Consider the following 27,036-nt stretch of genomic DNA (forward strand, 5'->3'; position numbering starts at 1 on the left):
CTAGGCGTTGGTGCAGGAACGCTAACAGGTCAAACAACTCCCATACTTCACCCACAAGACATGGGGCATCTTTCCAGCCCCACTGAGTCCAGCAGCAATCTTGAGGACCACGGACTGTGTATTCAGAAGGCAGCTAACTAAGCCTGCACCTCTCTCTGCAGAATATATCAGCGGACAACAAACACTCTCAGTTATGCTTCAAACCCACCACAGATCACAGACTTCAATTGCTGGTGTAAGGCAACCAATATGAACCTTCTGAAAGAATCCTCCTCAAACACAACAGTGTTTTTGCATTTCCCTATTTAGGGCTTCGTATTTTTTACATGGTTTCTTACAAGATTATAACAGAGTTTATGGACTGCACTTTGCTACGCTGCTACTCAGGGGAGGTGGTTTCCTTCTTTACACACCCTTGTGGGTACTATGTCAAAAGTGCACCTCAATGGTAAGCTGAAGAAAATCCATCCACGGGAGAGCAGAAGGAACGATGCAAGGACACCACTGAAAACACGTTATCTAATTCTGCAGGATTAAGGTGCTGTAACTCAGATTCTCTGATGCCAACAGGCTGCATGGCTGTTACCTTGCTCGTCTGGTAAAAGGAATTTCTAAGCTGTGACACAAACCTGATCTTTTCCAGAGAATTTTAAGACACCTGACTGTGGCTGAGAATGTTCAAAATTGCGTAGGGACCAAAACTTAGAAGCTGCTTTGCAAACTAAGGACAGTGGGAAAAATACTCCTTCACATTTAAGACACAGAATTAAATGTATAAATTCAAGACAAAGATAAATGCCTGGCATGAGGGGGGTGGGAAAATACAAGAATGACTCCAGGAATGCTTATTGCATGTGTATTTTTTAGTAACTCAACAGATTTTAAACACATATATCTATAAGGTCTATATATGCTTTTCCAGTTGCCCTTATAAACCCAAATCCACCACTTCATCCCTACCATTTCTCTCTCTTTTATTTTTTCTCTTTTGGTTTTGTTTTAATTCCTCCAAATTTCAGAGAACCTGTACAATTTTGCATGGTCAAATGAGAATCCTGTTTATTTGATTTCTGCTTTCCAGCCAGAAATAGGCCTTGAGAAACAAGGCTTATGATCACTGGCCTTTTGACCCCGGCTACCCTTCACTCAGGACATGGTTGAGATACCCAGACTGGAAGGTTCATTTACAGGGTAGCAAGGTATTGGTAGTTTTCACACAAGCACACATTTCTACAGTGCTCCTGATGGATCACTAATTCCAAAATACTCCCACCAAAGAGAAAAAGGCCAAGAATCCAAATGATGTGGCGGCACCAAGAGAGGCTTTTATCTCAAAGTACAAATTAAACCCTCCACAGATCACAGGGACCTCATACATTTAAGGAAAGACACAATAGTGATTAGATGATACCTTCTGTTTCTCTGCCATCCCCGTTATTAAACCCTAGAACAAAACCTTTTATAGATGAGAACCTAACGATTGCTAAATATACCTTTAGTCTTTAATTTAAGGGAAAACTATGACTAAGTGGATAGAAGTAGCTGAAAATAGCATTACAGCTGGCCACCTTTGGCAGATTCACAACCAATATGCTTCATCTTTTTGTAGCCACTTCCTTTTGACTGCACCACCTTCGTTCAGCTGCCAAGTTGGAAAGAAGAGCAAATGTGCCTCTTTTAAGATACCTAGAGGAATTCATTCTTTGTATTCCAAGATTAAAAGGCCCCTGTTCAAAAGTGTATAGTTTTTGTCCCTTAAATCTAGCCATTGTTTGCTTAAGGAATTCCTTAAAGAACTTAAGGGTGTGACATTGAACAAAATTTTCTCCATGACAGGCTTGCACTCCAACTTAGTCTACTATTCACTGCATGGGAAGAAACAAAAAGAGAATGAACAATTTGCCTTTTCTTTTCCTAATCCAGCTGTCTCAATGAAGCACATTTTTTCCTTTAAATTAAAATAGGTGTGCTAGCAGAGCCATTGTAACACAGCTTTCCTGAATCATCCACAAACTGCCTGGGGTCTAAGACCGCCTATGTACAGACCCTGCAGGGATGGTACCCACTGTCCTGTCAGTAAGGCAGCAGGTGAGCCAGCAGTGCTCACTGACAACAGCAGAAATTTTAAGATACAGGTCTTGATGAAAGACACATCCCAATTACCTATCAGCTTCATCAGTAAAAAGCCAAACAGTAAATGCACACACCTATGTCATTGGAACTTTTCTTACAACTCCAGCTGACTAGTTTTGGCCATTCTTTTGGTGCTGTTGTGTCTCTGCACCACTTCTCTGAACTTCCACAACTGAAAAGCCATGTATAACATTTATCAAAAAGTAAGGAATGAGCCATCTTTGACTTTTTACCAGCTCATGAGTCACAACAAAACCTGTTCCAAAGGAATCTACAATCATTTTCAAGACATTCATCAGGTTCATCAAGTGAAGCCAGTAAGCAGTCATGTCCTTTCATAAAAATGAGGGACAAAACAATGCAATTAACATTTTGCACAACATCATTAAATGAAGACCACCAAGGCTGATATAGCCCAGCCCAACCTGATCAGGTTCATCACTGAGAAGAGAGGCAAAATTGGTGTGGCTCAGGTGTTACTGCCGCTGGAACCCGTGTGGAAATCTGAGCCAGAGATACCACTTGCTCTTGCACAGCATAGCAGGGAAGTGGGTTAGAGGGGCAGCTCCAGGGCTGGAACACCACACCAAGTTATTTCTGGCAGCTGTGCTCAGGGGAAATTAAAGACGCAGTCACACTTTCCTGCAAGGCTCAGAAAGGCCAGGCAGATCAAATGCTGCTCCAAATGTACAGTAAAAAGTTTTCCTGCCTTTACATAACACAAAACCAAGTAAACTTTTGCCAGCTCAGGACACTGAGCGTGCCCCACCACAAGGCCTGTGCTGGCATCCTTCTTAAAGTCTCCACTCACCCTGATGCAGAGCCAAGCAATGGTCTGCAGCTCCAGCTGTTTGGAAATATTCCAGATTATTATTTTTCTGAGACAGAGGTTGAATACTGGACACAGTCAGGACCAACCTTAACTCCCCCAGGCTGCTGTAAGCTGCACATGAAGTTTAGCATCCTTACCACAGAAAAACACAGCTATTAATACATGCTCTCAAACCCTCTATTTAAAAAAGCATTAATTGATGACATACTAACAACCACCTATGGTCTTACAAACAACATCACCTTGAGTACCTGAAAAGGGCCTACAGGAAGGCTGGGGAGGGACTATTTACAAGATCTTGTAATGACAGGGCAAGGAGTAATGGGTTTAAAATGGAAGAGGGAGGATTCAAACTAGATGTTAGGAAGCGTCTCTTCCTCTGGCCAAAGAAAGCAAACCTAAACAAGGAAGTGGCATAAAGGTGTGGGGGGGGACCAATTTTTATTAGGGAAAAAACAAACAAACACCTAATTCACTGTCTTCCTTACAACTGAGCAATGTATTTTCTGGCCATAATCAAGTCCAGCTTCACTCCATGCATGATCCAACATTCCCTGAAATTGCTTCTGGCATAGGAATGCATTGATTATAAAGCTGCATGTGACCTACACCACATAGTGCACAGGCATCTCCTCTAGGCTGCACAGCTTTTTTTTGTTCACTGTCCAACAGGAGAATCAGTGCAGACCCAGAACCAGACTGCAAGTGCTTAGGCCTAAGTCACAAGCATTTATTTTTTTGACACCTGCAAAAAGCAAGGTGAAGAAAAACAAACAAACAAACCCAGACTTCAGCAAAAAAGTTGGACAACAGAATAGGATCTATACAGCTGAAGAATATGTTTCACTCAAGTCTTTGATACCCACCTACCCAGAAATCTGTCAAGGAAAAAAAGAGCAAGGAGGCTATGCAAACATTTTCAGGTTCTAAAAAGATGGAGCAAGTCAAGCTTCCCCCTGGTGGTTTGCATGTCGTCATCAGCATTGCCTCATGTTTGTATAGCCTTACAGCTCAAATATGTTTTATATGTCTTTGGAGGATGAGTGCACATATTTATGAGTTACAGCGATTGCTTTTTTGTGAGCAGTGCACAGCCATGTGCAAAACAGGTTCCCAGGACTGTAATCCTGTATCCTACCAGAATGCTGTAAGAGAAAGAGAAAGGCTGGAAACCAGACTAACTGAGAATAGCACTGACACGTTGTATTAGGAAGGAGCATAAAAGTTAAACAACACCACAACAGCACAGCCCCAACAAATCCTCCCTGCTACAACTAATTCTTGAACAGCAACACTTTATAATGCTAAGGTAAACGACCTAATCTTGGGTATTTATTTGGTATCTTTCACATGAAAAGATCCTATAACATGATTTTTTCCTTTGTATGCAGACACATCTCTCAGCTGCCCTTTCAAAAAACATAGGATCATTTTGTTTGGAAAAGACCTTTAAGATCATTGAGTCTAACCATTATCTAACTCTCCCAAGTGTGCCAAGTCTAAACCACCTCACTCAGCACCACATCTCTGTGTCTTTTATACACCTTCAGAGGTGCTGGAGCGAGGCAGGAGCCAGACTCTTCTCCTTGATGACAAGCAACAGGACTAGAGGAAATGGTTACAAGCTGCACCAGGGGAGGTTTAGGCTGGATTGGGAAATGTTTTGTTGCTGAAAGGGTTATGGAACATTGGGATGGTCTGCCTAGGGTAGTGGTAGAGTCACCGTCCCTGGAGGAGTTCAGGTGGTGTGTGGACCTGGTGCTTAAACACGTTTTAGTGTTGACCCTTCAGCATTGGGTCAAAGATTTGACTGGATGATATTCAAGGTCTCTTCCAATCAGATACGTTTGTGATTCTGTGAGTCAGATTCAGCGACAACATTTCTTCTAACATCCAATCTAAACCTCTTCTGGTGCAACTTTGGGCCATTTTCTCTCATTCTGTCACTTGTTAATAGGGAGAAGAGACCAGAACTCACCTTACCACAACCTCCTATCAGATAGTTGTAGAGAGTGGGAGGGTCTCCCCCAGCAATCTTTTCTCCAGGCTAAAGGGCCCCAGGTCACTCAGCTTCTCCTTGTAAGACCTGTTCTCCAGTTCCTCCAGTAGCATTCCATTGTCCTTCTTCCCTTCCTTCTCCTCTTCAAATTACATCAAAGCTTTGGGTATACTAGCTGGAATAGGGGACTGAAAGTATAGAATTCCAAAAGGAGGAATTCACTCAGCAGAGATCCATTAAAATTCAACTGCCAGTTTCCAACAGATGAAGATCTCACCTCATAATTAACTGAAATTCAAGTGGTATTAAGATACAAAAGGGAACCCACAGAGTGGGAATACCACAATACCTGTGATTCCTGCTACTATCTTATTATTAGACACCAGGAAACCACAGCCATTTTTCACAAACATGGTCACAAAGATCCAAGATCAAGGGTATCTTTGGACTTGTGTTAACATTTTGTTTCTAACCAAAAGCAAGTCAAGTCCATATAATGTCTGTGGTCTATCCTTAAAAGGTAGGTTTGTAACTTGTTGAATTCTGGTCTCTTTTGGTTTCTTGGTAAAAATTAATACAGGCAGTGAGAGCATTTTTTATAATAGTCAAAATACTTAACCTAATATCAAGCTGTCTCACATTTACCTTCTTGTCTAATAGCATCCTGAGGAAAGTTTCACTATCTGACTACATCCTCCTCTTCTACGTATCTATGAGCTGTAAAAAACAGCACTAAAAAAATTTAAGACTAGCTCAGTGTCTCTCCTTCAGCCACTGGTTCAAAGGAACTGAAAAGCAGCAGCAAAACTCCCATCCAGTCACCCTCCTCATCACCACAGCCACTGGCAGCAAGAACCTCTTTCCACAGGCTCTGAAACCCCTTCTTTTCATTGCAGACATTTTTCTCCCCCCAGTCCCAAAAGACTCTAAATAAATAAGATTTTAACTTGCACCTACACCTGTTTCAAATTAAAATTCTAAAAATGGTCATTTCAGAAGCTGCCTATAAACAGCTCTTCTACTTATATAGTCTTACAAGAGCACGTCTTAGTTGTAAGACCAGATGAAAGCTGAACTCAAGCCTACAAACTCAGAAGTAAAGCCAGATGTCAGACACCAAAGCATCAGACACTCAGGCCAGCTCACATTCTTCACACCTTCCATTTTTCTAATCAAAATTACTTTTTTTACTATGCCATTAATAAGCCCCAAGTTTAGATGTAAAATCTTGCCTGACCAAGTACTCCTCCTTCCCTCCTGTGTCACATGCAATTAAACACTTGCTGCTGCTAAGTTTGATAGAGCCTCTGACCCAACCCACTCAGCTTTGCTGAGGAGGGGACACAGGAGGGACGGGAGGTGGATGCAGGGGAGTCTGCAAACCCCAGAATATCCTGGAAGCAGCAGAGTTGGCACTGCACAGAAACTCCTTCCTCAGCTTGGCCCCACACTCACTTAAGTCAAACAGATTCAGAGAAAAAGCTACATTACCACAGTTGCTGCAGAGCCAACATTTACTCTGGCAGGCTATTATCAGAGCTATTGGAAGTTTTTCTCTCTCTTTTTACCCTCCAAAAGCACTACAATAGGAGCAGTAATACATTTACATTTGCTTTATTCTTCCTTAGCAGACAGCTCCAAATTCTTTAAATGTGAAGGCAATAAAGGTGTTGTGCCTGTAATGCTTACACCCTCCAGGCACTCAGCCTCTCCTCTGCTGGCTATGGCAGGGACTAATCCTGCTGCTTGGTACCTGCTACTGATACTTTCATTAAACACTGCTGCCTACAGAATGGAAAAGATTCTCTCCAAAATATTTATGTGGTTTCGAGACACAAAGATGACTTCAGGATCAGCAAGGTATCACAAATTACTTTCACACTGACTCTGCATGTCAATAGCCTGGAATGAAAGGGCGATCCAGGACAGCATCAGAAGCTTTGGCAGCCGTTGTAAAATCAACCAGTGGTAACACTCTGAAATGCATCAGTACAGGCCTAAGAAGATCCTCAGTCTTTTGCAAAAATATGGAGACACTCAAACTCTGGAAGAAAATTTCTGTGGAAATACGAGGGCAGAAGATGAAAGGGAGGAGAAAAAAACCATACAGACTGAAGGAAAGATACAGCTTTTTATTTTGAAGAATCAAAACTTTCATGTGCTTGTTTATACAGTCCTGAACTAAGATTTACAGGGCATGCACCAACGGCTGCAATCTCTTCTTGTCCTAGGTATGAGGTGACTAGTGTGAAGTCCAGCAATCTACACCAGCTGGAACCACATAATCCCATATTGCTGCCACACAATTTGAAGTACACATGTATGGCAGAAGGGCAACAAGAATATGAGGGACAGAAAGTTAAAAGCCATTTATGTAACATTAAGAAAAAAAAACAGACAGGAAAAACCTCACAGTGGCAACCTTCATAAAGAGTATATTCTATACCAATATGAACATTTTTTTCTCACTGGACTCTCAAACTACTGGAAACCTCACATTGCCTCATGGGGGTCACATATATAAAGAAACACACACATACAGAATCACAGAATCAGCCAGGTTGGAAGAGACCTCCGAGATCATCCAGTCCAACCTAGCACCCAGCCCTATCCAGTCATCTAGACCATGGCACTAAGTGCCTCATCCAGTCTTTTCTTGAACATCTCCAGGGGCTGTGACATACATCCATACATATCCTCCATTAGTAGCAGAAATAAGGCAAAGGAGAGATTGATCAGAGAAGATGCATCCTTTCTAGCCCACATAACTCAAACGTATGCTGCTTAACTGAAAGATGATGCACAATTACCTTGACCAACACATCCAAGTGGCTGATGAGTAGTTTTAACCAAGAGCACTTGACTGCATGCTGGCAAGCCAGTCGAAGATTGCACTGACCACATGGAAATGGTTGCTGATATGAGGAGTAAGTGGACTGTTTGCCACAATAAACAAGCTATTTTCTAGTGTCCCTGAAGATTCTGTCCCGTAGCTTTTCCAAACGTTTTCTTGTTGCAGTCAAAATGAAAACAGATTATTTAAGAGAGTTGACAATCTTTTCCCATTACTGTTGAGAGAGTCGTAACAGAACCAGCCCCCACCTTTCTATGCATGACTGCAGGAACAATTTTGTAGAGCCCTGCAACTTGCTGACTCACAGCCTGTCACTCAAAATACAATATGGCTATCGAGCCTTTCAAACCACTCTGCAGATACCAGCATTCGTGCCAGGGACACATCTTGCCAATTCTTCCTGCAAAATGTCACAGAGACAAATATCTTCCTCAAAACTGAAACTCTTTGTGAAAGACTCTCCTTTTTCTTTCCCCATTACTGCAATATTCTTTCGCTCCATTCTTTGCTGAATCTCAACAGAACAGAATGATTTCATAATTTTTTTAACTACTGTGTTGGCTCAATCACTTCCATCTTTGCATTTCTTGACTCATTCTCTTTTCTTTGCTGCTTCACACTTTAAAGCCTTCTGCAGCCTGTCTCCATCATGTCTGTATGAATGGTCCAGATGCTGAATGGCACATTTGATTAATCTACCACCTATTTTTTCCAGCCATAAAACAATCCAATGGGTCAAATTAGTTTTATTCCTTAAGCTACATCAAGTCTACTCATGAATTTCCGTCTGTACTAAAAGGAGGAGAGTTAAAGCAGTAATCCTGAAGTACTTTGAGACTCACAAAAAGCTCTGGCTGCAACACAGGGTCCAGGTTTGCCAGCTCTCTATGGCTCTTAGTATCAAAATGTATCAGCACAAAAAGAGTAAACCTTTTTTTTTCTCTGAAGCTCCGAGACTGCAAACCAAACTGTTTTCCCTGCAAGATTGTAAGATTGAGCCTTAGTTGACATTTAAATGAGCACAAGTGAAAAATTAATCCTGCTGCTTTGTCTCTATGACTCCATTAGCACAGTTTAAAGAAATGGAAAGGAAATGTAACCACAAGTAGGCACAGAATCCTGCTTAGGCTTTCTAACATCACATAGATACAGACTTATGCGTACCAAAGCCGCAGCTACATGCAATGCCTGCAGAACGTGGAAGTTGCAGTGTTAAGAATAAAACTGCTAGTAAAAAATAGCTTTGCCAGTGCACCGAGAGACACAATACACACAGAGTTAAGTGACATATTTGACACAGGTTTAGCTGTTGAGCAGTGTAGGGCTACTTTTACATAGGCACGCTTTTGACTAAGACTACTTTTTGCTGCAATTGAGAGTCCCAGCTGTACCAGCTAATGAAACATACATGTGCCAGGCACCAGTCTCATTACAATTAAACCACTACAGGACCACTGAAGTAAAAATTTTCAAATCCCAAAGTATACTTCAGAAAGCACAAAGATGAAGCATTTTCCTGCCACTTACTAACTCAATCAACAAAAGGGGAAAGGCCACATGAAAAGACTTGTTTTGAGATGAGTACTGTTGAATTTTGGGCTGAGCTGTCTAGCTCTGTGTCTACCAGAGCAACAAACCCCCGTATCAGTGCAGGAAGGTTATCAGGGAAAAGAAGGAAGAGGGGAAAAAAAAAGGAGTTGGGAGAGAAATTAAGCTGTAACAGATATGTGCCTGACCAAAGAAGAATTACAAACACCAAGAAGCGAATAAAGCTGGTTATCTCTATCACTCATTTTCTCCCATGGTTAACTAATCAGTCCCAGTTCCTGCCAAGGTTGAGAGAAAGCTTCTGTGCCTCCAGCACTTTATTTTGCAGCTATTTCTCAACGCCTCAATACTCTGCTTTGTTTTAAAACAACTTTCCTGGATTTTCAGAATGGTAGTTCCCTTCTGCAGAATCCCATTCACCAAAGGAAAGATATTTCTCATACTTGACTACAGGCTTCATCAGAAAAACAGCTTCTTCTACCGAAGAACATAAACAGAAGTGTATTAATTTGCATCCATGACGAGGGAGGAAATTTGAAAGAGAAAAGGAAGAGAAGAGGACATCTATTCCACTCAGACTTTATTTGCCAAAACTCCAAACTATGCTCAGCTCCTTACATATTTTTTTTTTCTGTATGATCTCATCCTTATTGCACCTCAGTTTGGAAGAAACCCATTTAAATTTGGGGAAAAAAAATCAGATTTGTCAGCCAGCAGATGAACTTCAGATAATAAATCTCTTTATTAAAAAACACACACATATTAAAAAAAAAACAAACAAACCCAGCCCTACTGACCTGGTACAGTTTTTCCCTTTCCTGCATGTGCAACATAGACAGAGGGCTGATGAAACAAGCTCCCACATCTGTAGGAAGTGGAGAATTTAAGCTAAAAATTCTGACTGACATTTAACTTAACACTGTAATACTTCTCTGGGGGAGGGGAGTTTCCTATAGCTACATTAATTCAAGCTAAAAATACCCATGCTGACATGCTGTCATGTGAGAATCTCTTTGATTCCAAGAGTTTATTCAGAGCCTTCGTGTTACTTTGAACTTTTTTGTTGTTTAATATGATCATCGCTCCATTTGTCATCATATGACAAGAGCAGACAATTACACAAGCCGAAGATATGTCTGCCAGTCATAGCATGCCATCTTGCTGCTGTCAAGCAAAGAGATGTGCCTCTACACACCTCTAGATTGAGTTCATTAAACCAGCCTGCAGGATATCCCTCGGTAATGACACAGATGAAAGACCAAATTAAAATTGCTTAATTCAGATACACAATCTCCAGCATTTTCCACCTTGCAGTCTAACTGGTTAAGCTGCATGTTTGAATAAGCCGTTCTAGCACAGAAGCAGCTCTAATTCTCCACTTCCATCACTTTTAATTACAACATCTGAAAGATTTTCAGAGTTTGTTTTGTATTTCTCTCAGCCCTGAACATCAGCTAATCTATTTAGAAGAAAAGCAAGACTGGATAGCCACATATTATTGTGCCTTCTGCCAAATGAAGCACAGAGAGGAGTTCTCTCTTACACACAATTGCCACAGGAAGAGAAGAGGTGAGCTCATAAACAATGGTATCAAACAAAAAGCTCCCTATCACCCCAGAGAATGTGCATCAGTATTTTCAGTGCCCACTATCACTTCCCCATGGCCAATCTGTTGCTTGCAAAGCTTCAGTGTTTCATTAGTAAAACTACATTAACTCCATGCTCCTCATCCAAAACCCAACTTCTCAGAAGAGCATTTTGAAATACTGTTTTGAACCATGTGCTTCTTGAACTTTTTTCCATTTCCTATTATAAAATACAAAGTTCTTGCCACACAATTGTCTTTCTCTCAAATAGCACAGAAGTATGCTTGAAAAACAAATATCCAGCAGTTTTGCAATAACACTGTGAGAAGTCCACAGGGAAGTTGCACCTACCTCAATTAGTAGATTGAGCCATGTTTCCAAACAAAGCCTAATTAAAATAAGCTCTTCTGAAGAGCCAATTCACCAGCAAGGGGACAATTGCTTAACAAAGCCTCCTCTGATGAAGTAAGTTCCCAATGCAAACATTCACATTAACACTGACAAGACTATTTCCAAAGCCAATGCATTTACAAGTCTAAATGTAAAGCTGGAATCGCACTTTCCATTACTTCCTCATTAGTAGCTTAACATATGGGAGCAAGGGGAGAAATCTTAATAAATAAGAATAATAAAAATGCTTATTATACCTAAAACAGTACTGCTCCATTTTTCAGGGCATCTAAACGTATCCACAATTGTATGTAACTATCAAAGTGTTCTCCTTACCAATATCTGGCAAGGTACCAGGAACCCATGGAGCAACAGGAAGCCATAAAGTTGATTTGGCTTTTTCCTAAAGCCTAGTTATGCAGTTATGCCTGTTTTATTTAAAACAAACAAACAACAACAAAATACCAAAACCCAACAAACAGTAGATAATTTGGGTTTATTTTTAAAATATTCTCACAAAGCAGTTCTAAATCTATGCTCAAACTGAAGGATGACTCAGGACTCAGCAGCAGCAAGGATGTTGTGAATGGTAAGGATAGTGACTCAGGGATGCAGCAGCCACCCCAGGGACAGGCAGTGCAGGCAGCTGAGCAGCCTGCCCTGGGCAAAGAGGTAGAAGACACATTCCCTTCTTGCTCCTTCTACATCTTGGATTTAATGGCTCTTCCTTTGCTTCTGCCTCTCTACCTACAGAAGAGTGGACAGCCTGCAGTAAAATAAAGCTAAAATAAAAACAGCTGAGCTGCCTCCACCCTGACCCCTCAAAGTGCACACTCATGGCAGTCGGGACAGAATCTGGACTCTTAATAGGATACCCGGCCATCACAGAAGCCTCAACCTAGGTCACTCTGCGTGGGAACAGGGTGTGGGAGCAATCTGTGTGCTGGGTACAGCATATCACGGGCACAAACCTTACCTCCTTGCACTCCAGCACCTGCTTTCTGCCTCACAAAAGTATTTCCACTCCTGAGGCTTAGTGTAGCAGCCCTCCATACAACAAAAAAAAACAGCTTCCCACCTCAGCCTTGCCTGTGCAGGCATGACCAAAGGCTACTCCTAACCTCACCACACTCTCACTATCAAATGTCCCATAATGTGCTCATATATTGAATTTCAAACCGTGCAAAGCCAAACCACTGCACCATGAAGCTGAGCAGGGCCCTAACCTTAAAAAAAATGGACAGAGCTTTTGTCAAGGAGGTTTTACTTTCTCTTAAAATCACCACCCTCAAAAAGCATTCAACTCATTTTCACTAACATCAAGAGAAAGCACTGCACTGCAATTTCATCAGCTGCAGTTTAAAGACCACTACCTTTCTTCCAGGCTGGAGGGACCCTCCAAGTGCTGCCTAAGCACTTGCTGCCACTACAATCTGCTTGGCAATCCTGCATCAGCCCTCCCACATCATGGTAAGCCTTGCAGCACATGAAGAATAATAAAATGGCAACAGAGACTCTAAGGATCATAAATGGCATTGATCACAGTGACTGTAAATGAGGTGTGGGAAAGGGAGAAATGGAGGGCACTGTCCGCCCTACTGCAAGCAATGTGCTCTCTGGAACAGCAGGAGAAGAGGATGATGGTCATTTTTTGAGCCTGAACCTTGAGAAAATAGAGGCCGTGAGAGCAGCAACAAGTGCAGGCAGGAGGTGACTCCGCTCATGTGTGCCAGCCCACTGCAGCTCATGTGCCTTGGGGAAGCAGCAAATTCAGAAATTACTCCAAAATCCCACTTCACCCAAAAGTACTCAAGAGTATCCTCATCACACATCACATCTGGAGAAGTGCTGCTTTAGCCACAGGCCAACGGCTTAGCCAGCAAACACGGATACTACCAGCTGTGTACTGAGCTAAAACATCATTTGCTCCAGCACAGGAATCTGCCTGTACAACGGTAGAAGAGCTGAAGCAAGATGACAGCTTTGCCTAGCCATGACAACCAGCCAGAATAAATCTCATAATCTAATTTGTATGTGACTGTGCCTAGGCTATCCTACACAGCCCACAGATGCCCAGCACACACCAGCAGCAGGCACTATTCCAGAGAGGTGTGCCTCTCTACAAACCAAACTGGGCCGCTCTGGTGACAATATACTGCATCCCCAGCCATAGAAGCCAAGTACGCCTCAACATTCCAACCGCAGCCTGTGCCGACACCGTCAGCTCATTTAATTTCCACATGCAAAAGACAGGTCTCCAATATACAGACAACAAATCCCACTGGCCCGTTCTCACATTCAATTTGCATAACAGATAACTCCACAGCATTAGCAGAATTCCACACTGCAAGCACATTTAATAAAATCACAGTGACGACAGCTTAAACAGTGCATTGGTTAAAATTCCTGCACTGCCTCTTACCCATGGAGTTACATGATACAGGGAAGGGTGACCTGCCCTAATGAAACCTCACACATGCAGCTAACAGACTGCAACAAAGACTGGAAGATCACATGAACGCTCACACAGAAAAACAATTTAAGACCTGAATCCAGTGCCTCCACCCCCTTTTCTACCCTCCAAGAGCCAGTCTGGGGTCATTTACGCAAAAGCCCTGCTGCAAGTTACATTCCTGGAGCCTCAAGCAAAAGGAGAATTGGTAGAGGAACTGTGTGCCTGACCCCACCACGAAGGCATGCTTTGCATTCTTAAGCAGCACCCTCTGAAACCAATCCTCGTTACTCTCTAATTGGTTGGAAGGAGCCTCCTCCAAGCCTTGACAGCAAAAAAGAACTCTGACTTCTGGTGACCATAGGAGACTGTTAGTGCAACTCTTCCAGCTGACAGTTAAGGGAGAAACAGTCTGCAATAAAAGTGTATAATTATTTAATTGTGAGTGCCTATGGTAATCAAACTACTAGCAAAAACATATGCACAAGACAGAATGAGAACTAAATTATTTGTGATCAAACCAGGTACAGCACAGTAATTCTGAGTCACACTTGCACGAGGTGGGGCAAGCAGTGTCAGAAGAGGGGACTAAGCTAAAAAGGATCCTTAAACCGTCTTACTCCTAAAATATTTTGCTCTAAGGCAAAACATGCACTATGTATTTTAAAGCATTAAGACACTAATTCTGTAAACAATAATGCCTCCAGCATGCACACCATGCACCGGAATGGATTCCTCAACTTGGCCTCATCACTTATGCATCTGATGAAACAAACACTGACAGCTTTTTTGCATTTGTAAAGGCCCCACAGCAGCTGTGGTGATCCCACCATAGAGCAATGAATTAAGCCTGAAACCCAGCTGGGTCTGCACAGAAGCCTTTTTTGCACAATACAGCAAGACTATCATTGTTAACCTAGGCATTATTGTAAAATATTCTGCATTAGATTACGAATGGAGATAGAAATGCCCTGGAAAATTAGCTCTAATAGGCAATTTATAACATAAAAAAAATGGAAACCACGTTGATTGCTAACTGACAATAGATTCCATAGTTTCGTTTACACACAACCACAGTGAATCAGGTAATTACTGCATATCAATTAAGTAGGAAAGGATAAAAAAATTAAGAAATAGTCCACATCAAAGTTATAAAACACATTGCAAACTTCTAAAAAACAAACATATAACTAGCTACACAGTGAAGTAACTATCAGTATTACCAATCTTGAGATCAGAAGGAATTTCAGACATAGTTACAGAGGAAATGGATGTGTGTATGCTTTCTTGTAACACCATTGCTGGAGCTTCTTTTGAGACAAAAGCAAACAGCTGAACACATTAAACAGCAATATTCAGGCAGATATTGATTACATTGTTTTTCCACGTTATAGGTACATAAACTTGCTGAAAAGGAGAGTGAGGAATGACTTAGGGAAAGTAATTTCCAAGTAATTATTTGAAAAAGTGTTTTCCTAGAGAGAAGACAATGCTCTGGAACTGAAATTCTATTCCTCCACTGCACTTAATATGGCATTTAAAACAGAGGCCAGAGAAATCAAAATAAAGTTGTCTGTAAAGACTATAAAGCTCACCTTGCTCAGTTATTAAGAACATTTAAGACTGAATCACAAACCCATGCTTTTTCAGAAATGCAGAGAAAAGCAGTAAAAGCAGCTACACTCTGCAAACCACTTGGAAGAGTTCAAGGTGCTGTCAAGGTGTGAAAAATCTTTAAGCCTGTCTTCACAAATCTTCAATGTGAGGATAACACTTCTCTGGGCACTACAACAGAAATGTACTTTCTGGTCTCACAGAATACATAGACAGATATTATGAATGGTTTCTCTTCCCCCCACTTCTAGAAATCACTCAGCTAAGTATGCAGGCTTCCCGCTGATGACTACACATGGGCTTCCAATTAAAGGTACCAGAAGAGCACAGATGAAGCAGGAGGAAAACAGAATCCCAAGGTGCAATGTGAAAATAAGCAGCTAACTTAGAGGTAGCAGTATGGTAGCAGCAAAATAGCAAGAAACAAAAATCATAGAACAGCAAAGGTTGGAAGTGACCTGTGGCGACCATCTAGTCCAACCCTCCTGCTAATGCAGGCACACCTAGATCAGGCTGCACAAGAATGCAATGTCCACGAGGGTTTTTTAAGTCTCCAAAGGATACTCCATGCTCTCTCTGAGAAGTGTGTTCCACTGCTCTGTCATGCTCAAAGAAAATAAGTTTCTCCTTAAGTTCAAAGCCTCCTCTGTTCTTGTTTGTACCAACTGCCCCTGGTCCCATCACTGGCCACCATTAAAAAGACCCCAGCCCCATCCTCATGACCTCTATCCTCTACATATTTCAATGCATTAATAACATCCCCTCTCAGTCTTCTCTTTTCCAGGCTAAAAAGCCTCAGGTTTCTCAGCCTCTCCTGGTAAGAGAGATGGTTCAGTCCTCCAGTCATCTTCGTAGCCCTTTGCTGGACTCTCCAGTAGTTCTCTCTCCCTCTTGAAGTAGGGAGCTCAGAACTGCACACAGTACTCCAGGTATAGCCTTCAACATATCTTCCATTTATCATTTTTGGAATCCAAATGTTTCTCCACAAAGCAGAACTAGCTAGAGAAACTAAATTCTTACTAACAGAAACCAAAATCACAGGCAACAATAAAAAAACAAACAAACCAAAACACATAATTTTATTTGTGCCATTGCCTCTTATTTTCAGCAAGAGAAACTGTGGGAAAGGAAGGGAGTGAAAGCAGAAGGTAAAAAAGTTAAAGGGGAAAAAAAGAAGAGGAACTATTAGGGAGAAAATGCAGCTCTGATTTTTTGTGCCACACTTGGCTAAAATGAAGTAGATCCAATTGGCAGCTTTTGAATATATGACCCTCCAAATGCAAGCTGTCAGCTCAATAACAGTTGAAGGAAATAAATGGACAACTCTCTGCTGTTCTCAAACTCTTATGTAATGAAGTTAGTTTCATCCTGGAAGATAGCCAAAAAGCACAAATCAATGAGCAACCAACCTTGTATCAATCTTTATCACAACAGTAACAGCCATCCAAAAGTAGGTTGCATATTATGCCCCAGTAATAGTGGTATTGGTCTTCCACATCAGAAAGTTAAACTGACAACAAGGAGACTTGCTGTGCCAAGAAAATGTGGGCAGAGGCACTTTTCAGAAGTGATAATAAAGCAGCTCTTCAACACAGTCCAGGAAGAGCCAGACATATGAATCTTCTACAGAAAGAAGTGAGAGCACTGATCTAGGCAACACAGAAAAGCTGAGAAAGTTTACTTAGGCACTGGACAAGCCACACACTTGCAAGTATCTCAAAGTGAGGCTGCATAGCGTTACACTTTGCTCCAGAAAGCTCTCTCATGCTGAGGTATGAACCATGCAAATGTAAAAGGACAAGTCAAGTTTTGCTACGGGTAACCCTGAAAGCAGACATTTGCGCCTTCAAGGAACCTAAAGGTCATGTCATTGTGAAAATACTCTTGGTTTCTCTTTAGAGACCTCTCGTACAACCATCCAAACATACAATTAAAAAAAACCCAAAAAAACCACCAAAAGCCATGCAAATATGGCAAGCTGGCAGACACAGACTTAAAACCCTGGGTTTGACAGTTTTATATTCACTATCTATGACAGGATTAGGACCTCTGATAACCAGTCCGCTGTAACTGACATTTCCCTTGCTAGACATTGCTCTAGTTTCTAAGATGAACAGCAGGTCAGCCAGTCTTGGAATTGTTCTTACAGTCTTTTGTCTCAAATAATGTCAGCTATTCAGTCTTCTTTCTTACACACTTAAAAAAATGTGTAAGATATTACTCCTTGTTTCAGAGGTTTACCTCAAGAGATCACCTATTATTCTGTTCTTCTCCTTAAGGGGACTAGTTTATGCATGGGCTTAACATCATTCACGTGTATTGAAATGAAACTACGCAGTAACTCTCTCAGACCAACTGCAGATATTTGCTTTTATTGCAAAAGGTGATCTAATCACTGAGAAAGTCAGTGGATTGGAAATTTGGAAACCAGCTGAAACTATTCCAATGGCATTTGTCCACAAAGTTTTCAAAGTTGAAGTGCTATACTATGTTGCTTCAGCTTTGGAAGATTCAGGTTCCCAATTAAAATACTGAGCATGGTGGGAAAAAACCAAGAGTATTTTGAGAGGATGGAATAAAAAATACAAAGTAGTGCAAAAGCATGTCGTTTTTTAAGGAAAAAGGATAACCTTTCAGCCTAGATGTGATTTACTGTTCCATGGAAACATAAGAATGGTGATATATCATCTATACAGACAATTGTTGAGAGCAAATTTCAGAACACCTTCAAAGCATGCCTGTACAAACATCTTCAAAGTCTCCTTCCAAAGACAACAGTATAGTGTGTTCATATTCTGCCATTGTAAATGATGAAATGATGAAGCAGCACTTCCCTCCTAAGCTATCATGCCTATCACGCAAGCTGTAGCTGGCCTCCTGAAGGTCTGTCCACAACACAATGCTAAGGGAGAACACAAAAGTAAAAGCAGTAAACATATTGCTGAGATGGCTAAAGACAGGGACAGTGGTAGGATCTAACCAGGCACTCAAGGGCAGGCCATCCTTCACAGGAGCAGGACTCTAACCGTGGATATACATCCTGCCCGCTTTTCTCACATGGTACTAACCTTGGCTTCACATACTGTGCCAGAAGCAGGTCATCTCACCAGAGCTAAGCACACATTCCTGCTTCCCTGGCAGAGCCTAAGATGCAGCTGTGGTGATGCTTGCAGTGTGTAGACTACAAAATGACACCACTTTGAAGCACCTCTGCAAAGAGCTCACATGGAGGAGATGGACTTTGCAGAGCTGGTAACCTGGCAGTCCTTAGATCAGCATGGAAGGACATATAAAAAAAACAGTAAGAAAATAAAGAAACAAAGGTGTAACTCAAAAGCTTCTGAACACATTGCCAGAGAATCTCTGTGGCTAACTCAAGGATATTCCAGAGGGGAAAGCATGACACAGTACAGACAGGAGTGCGTGCAGGAATGTCACTCTTGGTCCCACTTGGAAGCTAGAAGGAATGGCTTGATCAGTCATCAGGCACAAGCAGACCAGGTATAACACAATAGGAAATTGGCTAGCTGCAATGGGAAAAAAATACAGACTTCCCCCTGGCAGGATTTAAGAAAAGTTATCCAAAAGGAAAGGTAGTAATAGTTTATCCTCTCACTCCATCCAAGTTAGCGAACCAGAAATTTCCAGAATGCCCATGGGGAATTCATTTCACTGCATCCCTTGTTGCAAGAGCAATGGGCATAAAATGACACCACACAAAAATCAACAAGAAAGTAAGAAAACATGCTTTGAAGAGAACAAAAACATGATTACCTACATCACAAACACATTCCCTTCATTGCTGTGATACACTACCAGCTTTCAGTGACATACTAAGAATGATATAAAGAAATTATATTACCCAGAAGACTTTAAGAGATCATACTTGTCCTAACACATTTATGCTGAAAATTGTATTTCTGCTCTCCAAAGCAACCAGCCCCAGAAATCATTATATCTGGTCTGCCACCCAGTCTGGAAGAAATCTGATCACCTTCAGTTATTTCAGAAGGTCATACTCTAATGAAGACTGCAGAGACCCTTTCAGTAATGAAACCTAGGCATTGAGTTTTACGACTGGTCACTCATGTCACATAACGCTGCTCTTGACTGAAGGAGCATGAATATTAATGTCTTATAAATAAAAGCCTTTAATGTATGTGAATTATGAAATTAGCTTTTCCTGAATGCTCACATCAGCAGGATTCAATTTCCTGAAAGTTCATAAAAGGACTGTAAAAAGGAATGAGCAGGACCACATTATCCCCACAGTATTTGCACATTAGCAGTTTGCCAAGCCTTGCATAACATGAGTGAGTACACAGCCAGTAGTTTCTATAACCAACACTCAAATTCTGCACACAGACCTGAGAGACAAAGTATTTCGCATGGAGCTGCCCACAAAATGAACTGCAGGAACCTTTCCTCATCTCCCCCTTTTGACCTTCAGGAAAAGAAAAATCACACTGCAGCAAGAGTTCATGTCGCTTCTTTGCGGAGAGACAGCAACAGCTTCCTAAGAGCTAACTTCCTTGGACAGGGAAGACAATCAAAGAAACATGAGGGAGAGAGAAGCATAGGACTGGAAGACAAAAGGGCAAGAAAGGGGATGGGGGTCTGGGAAGTAAACTGTAAAAAATGCCAGTACTATGCACGTATACAGACTTTAATGAAGAGAAGATTAAGGAAAGAAAAAGAACAGTCACTATATTTAAATGAAACATTAAGAGTAGATTCCGGGGAAAAAAAACAAAAACAAAAACAAACAACAACTGTTCAGGAGAGAAGAGAGAAAAAGCAAACAAACAAAAAACCTCAAACACCAAACAAACTAAACTGACAAAACTCTATCTTATAAAGTCACTAAACCCACTAAATGGCTATCACACTCTTAGAAAACTACCATTCCTGCCTGCAAATACTTGCACACACTCTTACACAGGAATGGCAAAATCTCCAACCCTGAAAAGCACTTTGGCATGTGCTTAACTTACAAGCTCCAAGTACTTCAACTGAAGGCAGCAAGAGTATTCATATATTTGAGACAGGCATTCGGTACAGCACCTTGCTGGACTGAAACTGAGGGTGCAGTTCCACGTGTCTTTTTAATCTGCAGCAAAACCACAGAGGTCCTTGTGTCTTGTGCTTGTCTTTAACTCTGTCCCTAAAAAGCCTTTGCAGGCTTGTACTGAAGCCAGACTGTTAAAAGATGAGGAGATGGGGAAAGCAAGGAGAGCACTGGCATAACTACTTTTTAAGCCTGATCATTTCAATGACATTTTATGTGCAGCTGTTTAGTTGCATTGATATGGCCAAAGCACTATACCATAAAGGAAAGATCAGCATTACCACCGCTGACATCAACGGTGAGGAAAAGACATGAGATGTCACATCCTGACGTTCCTACAATTAAAAGAAACCCTGGGTTTTGTGGCTTGTTAATTTTCACACTGCTTGGGAACCTGGGGCAAAAATATACCAGCACTTCAGCTCACTTCCACATCCAGTAGATATGAGTGGTTTTAACTAGAGAAGTTACTTGAACTTGTTTTTCAGTAGTGAAAGATAAAAGGAGTAGACATGGAAAATTTCTGAAGGAACTCCCTTCTGCAAGCAGGTCCTTGTTGTAGAAGGCAGAACAGTACAATGGCTTCACTTCCACAGTGGAGTTCTAGTACTGTGGGGTGGTGCACATGGCTGTTGAATTGAAAAAAGTAGTACTACTTCTATCACACTTAGTTCTGAAACTGACCTTCTTAACTCTGTTTTCTCCTCCTTTTTTCTCCTCTTGTTCCAGTTTAGAATTGTTCAAATCCTATCTAAGCAAGCATAACATGTTTTTAATCCTCTTCTAACATATTTTAGCACTAAGGAAAAGTTTAGACACTACCATGACCACAGGCACAAGTACCTCCACTTAATTTTCACCTGCGTGGCCTAACTTCATTTCCACCTTATTTAATATTCACCACATTTCTGGGAGGAAGTGCCCAAACAATCCTTAGAATAGACAAGGAGAGCTAATTCTGTTTGCTAGGAAATAAAACATGTATCTTGACTCCTATTTAGTCATAATTTCACAGCCCATTTAAGCTCACACTATAGCTAAGAGAAGCAATCCTACCCCTCTCTTGACACTTCATTTTGTGTTCCTGTCACACTTTCCCTAGACCAAGTATTTTTACAGTTAATCATAAACTGCAATATTAAATGAACCCACATTAAAAATTAACCATATTTTGTCAGTTCAGTTTTAACCTGTAACATCCCTGGTCTGCCATGTGAGCCATCATCTGGGATACATGCTGGCCTGCAGAACAGAGCGGGAACAGGCAGCCAGAGGAAAGCTAGACCACTTACTTCAGAGCAGGGCAGGCACAAAGTGATCATAAAACCACAGTATTAGGCAGCTTACTAGTCTCCACATTCACAAGTGTTAACGAAGGCAAACCACAAAAACTACAGACAGGAACAGTGCCACAAGAGACAGAAAGGAAGGGCAGTAGGACAGGACAGCTTCTCCTGAAACCTGCTTATTTTTGTAGTTTTTATTGGTTCAAGGCATTACAGATAGACTTAAAAAAAAAGAAGAAAAAAAAAAAAGATTCAAAATTATTGGCCATTAGGACAACAATTATTTCTTCCCACTCATAAATAATTCACAGGTTACAGTTACTGTAGCATGCTGTAACCCCAGCTTGTAAGTAACACAAAGCCTCTTGTCTTACAAAGTGATATTGCTGTGTCCTCATTATAGGTTGAACAACTAGTGGAAAAAAAAACCCAACAACATTCATAAAGGCTTTACAAACTTAAGATAAAGGCCTCAGCAGCAAAAAAAGACTGAAAGATTACCACCTTCTTACAATCCTCCTTGGGCACAGCACAGCTTTTAATAAATGATTAGAGGAAATACTATTCCAATTCACATCTAAAAGTGAAAGGGACGTTCCCTGGTCTCAGAAAGCCAGTCTGCACCATGCCAATAGGCCATGAGAATTTTCATCATTATCACTATGCTTTGAGAGGGGGTAAAAAAAAAAAAGGACAATCAGTCAGAAAACCATGCCTTGGACAGCCATCCACATCATCCTGTGAAAAAGATTCACATTAGGGCCAGTCATTTGCAATATCACCCAAAAAGGAACCACATACAACATCCAGCCTATTTATCAGTCAACTTTACAAACAGTAACAGAAAACCTTTTAGCTTGGCTTTGAGTTTTATGAACTCAAAAAAGTCTGGACCAAGTTTTGTAGGGTTGAAACCAGAACAGAGGCAGTTCTACTTTTTTTCAGCTTGAATTGACTTAAGAAGCTAATTGATCTGGCATACATGCAGAGTTGGAAAATTTGTACTACAGGACTTTCAGCATGCACACTACAGCTGAGAGATTTGGATTACAACTTTGATGTACCAAAAAGAACTCTGTGGGACAAACTGGCTGAAAGTAATATCCATGAAATAAAGAAGGCAAGAAAGAAGGAACCATATCCTTTTTCTAAATTACCCTTAGCCTGCTTAACACACACCTTATAAAAAGAAAGGAAAAAAAAAAGCAGCTATAAACATATGGTGATAGCCTGCAGCAACTTAGAAGTCTAAATGCTATTTCTAGGCTAGGTACTTTTGGGGCTTAAAGATTTCTAGCTTTAAAGCAATAAAAATTTATATGCTGGATATAGCAACTAATAAAAACAATGGTAAGCATCTCAAGGAGTGAGCTATTGGACAGAGTCTTGCCCAAGACTCACAGTTGCTGTCCACTTCGTTAGCAGCAACCTCAAAAATGATTCATACATTGCAATTCAGTTGACTTGCATCCTTTACGCTGGCAAATACCTCTTTGTATTTCTTAATAAACTTTAAACTTAAAAAACTTCATATTCCTTAAATAGAAAAAATGTTATTATCTGTTTAAATGGTTTGTCAGGGTCCAGAGGAAACTGAATTCCTGTCAGCGAGAAGCCTCAAAGATTGCTCTCTTGGTTGGACTCCTCAAAACCCAGCGTGATTACAGGATGTTTCACACAAGACTAAAGCTTACTCAAAGCAGTAGATTTTTTTTTTCCCAGAAGAAAATACAGCATAGTCCTCAAAGCAAAATAAAAAGGTGGGAAAAAGTACAGAATCATAGAATGGTTTAGCTTGGAAGGGACCTCAAGGATCATCCAGTTCCAACCCCTTGCCATAGGCAGGGACACTTCCCACTAGGACAGGTTGCCAAGGCCTCATCCAACCTGGCCTTGAACATCTCCAGGGAGGGAGCAGCCACAATCTCCCTGGGCAACCTGTGCCAGTGTCTCACCATCCTCACTGTAAAGAACCGTTTCTTAACATCTATTCTGAATCCCCCCTTCAAGTTTAAACCCACTACTCCTTGTCCAGTCATTACAAGACCTTGTAAATAGTCCCTCCCCAGCCTTCCTGTAGGTCCCCTTCAGAAGACAATCCTCTTCTTTTGGGCTGTGAAGGAAAAAAAGACCTCATGCCAAAATGTCAAGATACAACATTGTCCAGAAATATTGGGGAACACTTATCTCTACCCACTCACACAAATCTGCTTTAAAAATAGGTATAGAGCCATTTCCATATGAAGACAGTTGAAAGAGATGAAAATTTCTCAAAACACACTCCCCTCATTCTTAATTTAAAGCAGGCATTACTTCAGCACTAATCTGCAAGCAAAGCTAAAAATTAATTGCCTGCAATATATAGTTATCCTAACTTGGCTCAGACAACAGAGTATCAAAGTACTAAACTAAGATTAGTAGATTATGTCAGAATGAGCTCCCATGGTTTATTTTTGAACTTTATAAATATCATTAGCCAGTCATCATAGCCTGCTTGTGCCAAAGCATGCTAATCTGCAACCATCGCGTCATCCAAAAGATGTCAGAGCAGCAAGGCAGCCTCAAAGAACCGAAAGCAGAGGGCAGGGACAGGAATACCACAAGCCCTCCTAGAGCACAACAGCAGGCCACAGTTTCTAAATTTGATTCTTATTATTTTGCATCTCTTCTAGTCTTTAGGAAGTAAAAGCAATATAGTAACAGCCACAGATCCAAAACTGCCTTTACACAGAGTGAATCAAGTGACACACATAGCAGGAAAAACAGGAAGAACCCAAGCTGGATAGGCCAAGCAGATTACACATCACAGGGGACAGACATTTAGAAAGGATTAAACCATGCCCATCCAGTGAGGTAACTGCAAACCCCTCTGGGTGCATCACCAAATTTTTGCTAAACTGGTTTCAGTGGTGTCAGAATGTCCAACTGCAACTGTACTAATCCTACACACGCTAAACTGAACTTGTCCAGAAACTACCCCTGCTCAAAGAGCCTGATCTAGACACTGAAAGTGTATGGAGACCTGACTACAGGTTTTTCATTTTGTTTTCAAGGCATCTTTCCAATCACAGTCCCCTTTTTATATCAGATTATAAAGGTTTTGTTCTCCTAAATAAAAACATGGGTTATGGTTTACGACACATCAGTCTGGGATGTGATGTTTGCTGCAGAAACGCCGAAGCAGTTCCAGATGCCCTTCTTCCCTATGAACTTCCACACATGAATGATTATTTCCACCTGAGCACTTTTAACTTGTTACTATGCTCAGCCAAGATGGTCACTCCGAATGGCTTTCTGCAGCAGCATAAATTAAATCGATAAACCTTGCACAGGAGCAGATGGGATACGTTCACACCATTCATCTGCTCACAGACCAGAGAGACGTCATCTCTGAGAGCCTCAAGACATGGCATTCAGCATGACGATGCTCTGCTCTCAGTCACTGCCCAGCTTTGCCACAGACTGTGGCCATGCTTTCAGGCAAAGTTAAAAAGCAGCACTGTACAGCTTCAGACCCTTCATCTGCATAAGGAAGCAACAGACAAAAAGCCAGCACAAGATGCAGGGAAAGAGAGCTAGCATATTTTCAAACAAGCCCTCACTGCTATAATTAAAGGGTATATTCCTTTCCCACAGCCCACCACTGGAAATACCAGGCCTCTGCTGAATTACTCAAGAAACATCAGAACAGGATGTCATTACACGAGGGAAAGTGTGAAACCCAAGCAAGTGAAAGAGCGAATGGTTTTAAAGCTTTACCTACTGATTCGCTGAAACGGTTTTGTGACTGACTGAAATTAACCCATCACTACAAACCAAGACCCAGAATCTCCAAATAAAACCTATTCACATCTGGTACTCCCAGTGGTAAGCCAGCAAAACAATCAACTCACCAAAGATGTAAGAGAACACCAAATACATTTTGGCAAGCATATTATTATTTCTGGTATCTGAATTTCAGTGCCAAGTACTCCTCTCATGATAGACCTGAATTTTACAAGCTTTTTGCAGCTTTACAGTTTCCTGGTGGCTTCCTACCACTCTAAAATGCTTTAACTAAAAAGCAGTAGTAAGTATAAAAAGCATATGAGTACCATACCCCATTATTCACTTGGACATTAAACTCTGGTAGTTCTACTCTCTTTTCTGAAGTCACAACAACAGGTTAAGGGTTTTTGTATTTATGGTGAAGAGCTGTATCATAAAAAATTGTCAAATGCAGCTTTGGCCTATAGCATAGGGACATTTACAACTATCAGTATCAGGAAACATTTAAAGGATGCTCAGGTTAGGAAATGCTAACATTTGCATTATTAGACTTGAAAGTTAATGTCTCCTTAATCTCACACAGAGGCAGTCAAATCCATCAGCACTATTGTTTTCAGACTGTCTGCCTACTAAGGCAAACAATGCATCATTTACACTCGGTTTACATTTACAGTTGGAAAGCAAGCCATGCAAAGGACTTGGGGGGGGGGAAGCAAAATACTTTAAATGTAAATTTGGACTTCGAAGCAATGCAAGTATTCCTCTGCAAATTCCACATCTGCTAAACCACACAAAAGCTGGGTGCTTGTAATAAAAAATAATTAATGTGTCCCTGGTTTTCTATTCTCTACTTCAAAATTACATTTAAGCCTCCCTTTTGCATAAGAGCTGCAAACTGGAAACTTCTGAAATGAAAGCAGCTGGTATTTCCTTGCCTTCCCCAAGTGCAAGTCGATTTAATTTAGTCATCATCCAACATAAATGGCAAAAAAATCCCAACTCCAAACCAACCCTCATAAAACATTTCCCCCCTCCTCAAGAACTTTCAGTTACGTTCAAAGCAGGAAATATCAGTAATATGCATAAACAGAATACAAACTTTAAACCTGGAGCCTCTTTAGCTTCAAACTATGAGATTTAAAAATCGACCTACTTAGTGTAATACTCCCACAGCTGAGTCATCACAGTATCAATTGGTCTGTATCAACTGCAGGGTATGATCACCCAAAAAAAAAAGTGTCAAGTATCCATGCTGAAATGCCTCTTTAATTATGTTTAAAATACACTGTTAACAGTCTAAACCCTAAGTGGGGAGAGGAGGAATCTCGAAGAAAATTTGCACTGTGTGTGAAGTGGTCTCTGTACAGCAGATGCCGTGCCTCACAGCAAAAGCTGGTAAGCTACAGGATAGAATATTGGACGAGGCTGCAGAAATACAGATTAGTTCCATCTCTTCCACTGTTACAGTCTGTAGCTTCAGGCAAGTCATTTAGACTTCTTTCTGTT

At 41.1% G+C, this 27,036-nt stretch overlaps 1 protein-coding gene across 2 annotated transcripts in view; it reads right to left on the minus strand.

The window, feature by feature from the left end:
* JARID2 (jumonji and AT-rich interaction domain containing 2) overlaps positions 1–27,036 on the minus strand; it is a 233,472-nt gene that overhangs the window by 200,864 nt on the left and 5,572 nt on the right. The window lies entirely within an intron of this gene.

Source organism: Pogoniulus pusillus, chromosome 21 (genome assembly GCF_015220805.1).
Source record: "Pogoniulus pusillus isolate bPogPus1 chromosome 21, bPogPus1.pri, whole genome shotgun sequence".
Lineage (NCBI taxonomy): Eukaryota > Metazoa > Chordata > Aves > Piciformes > Lybiidae > Pogoniulus > Pogoniulus pusillus.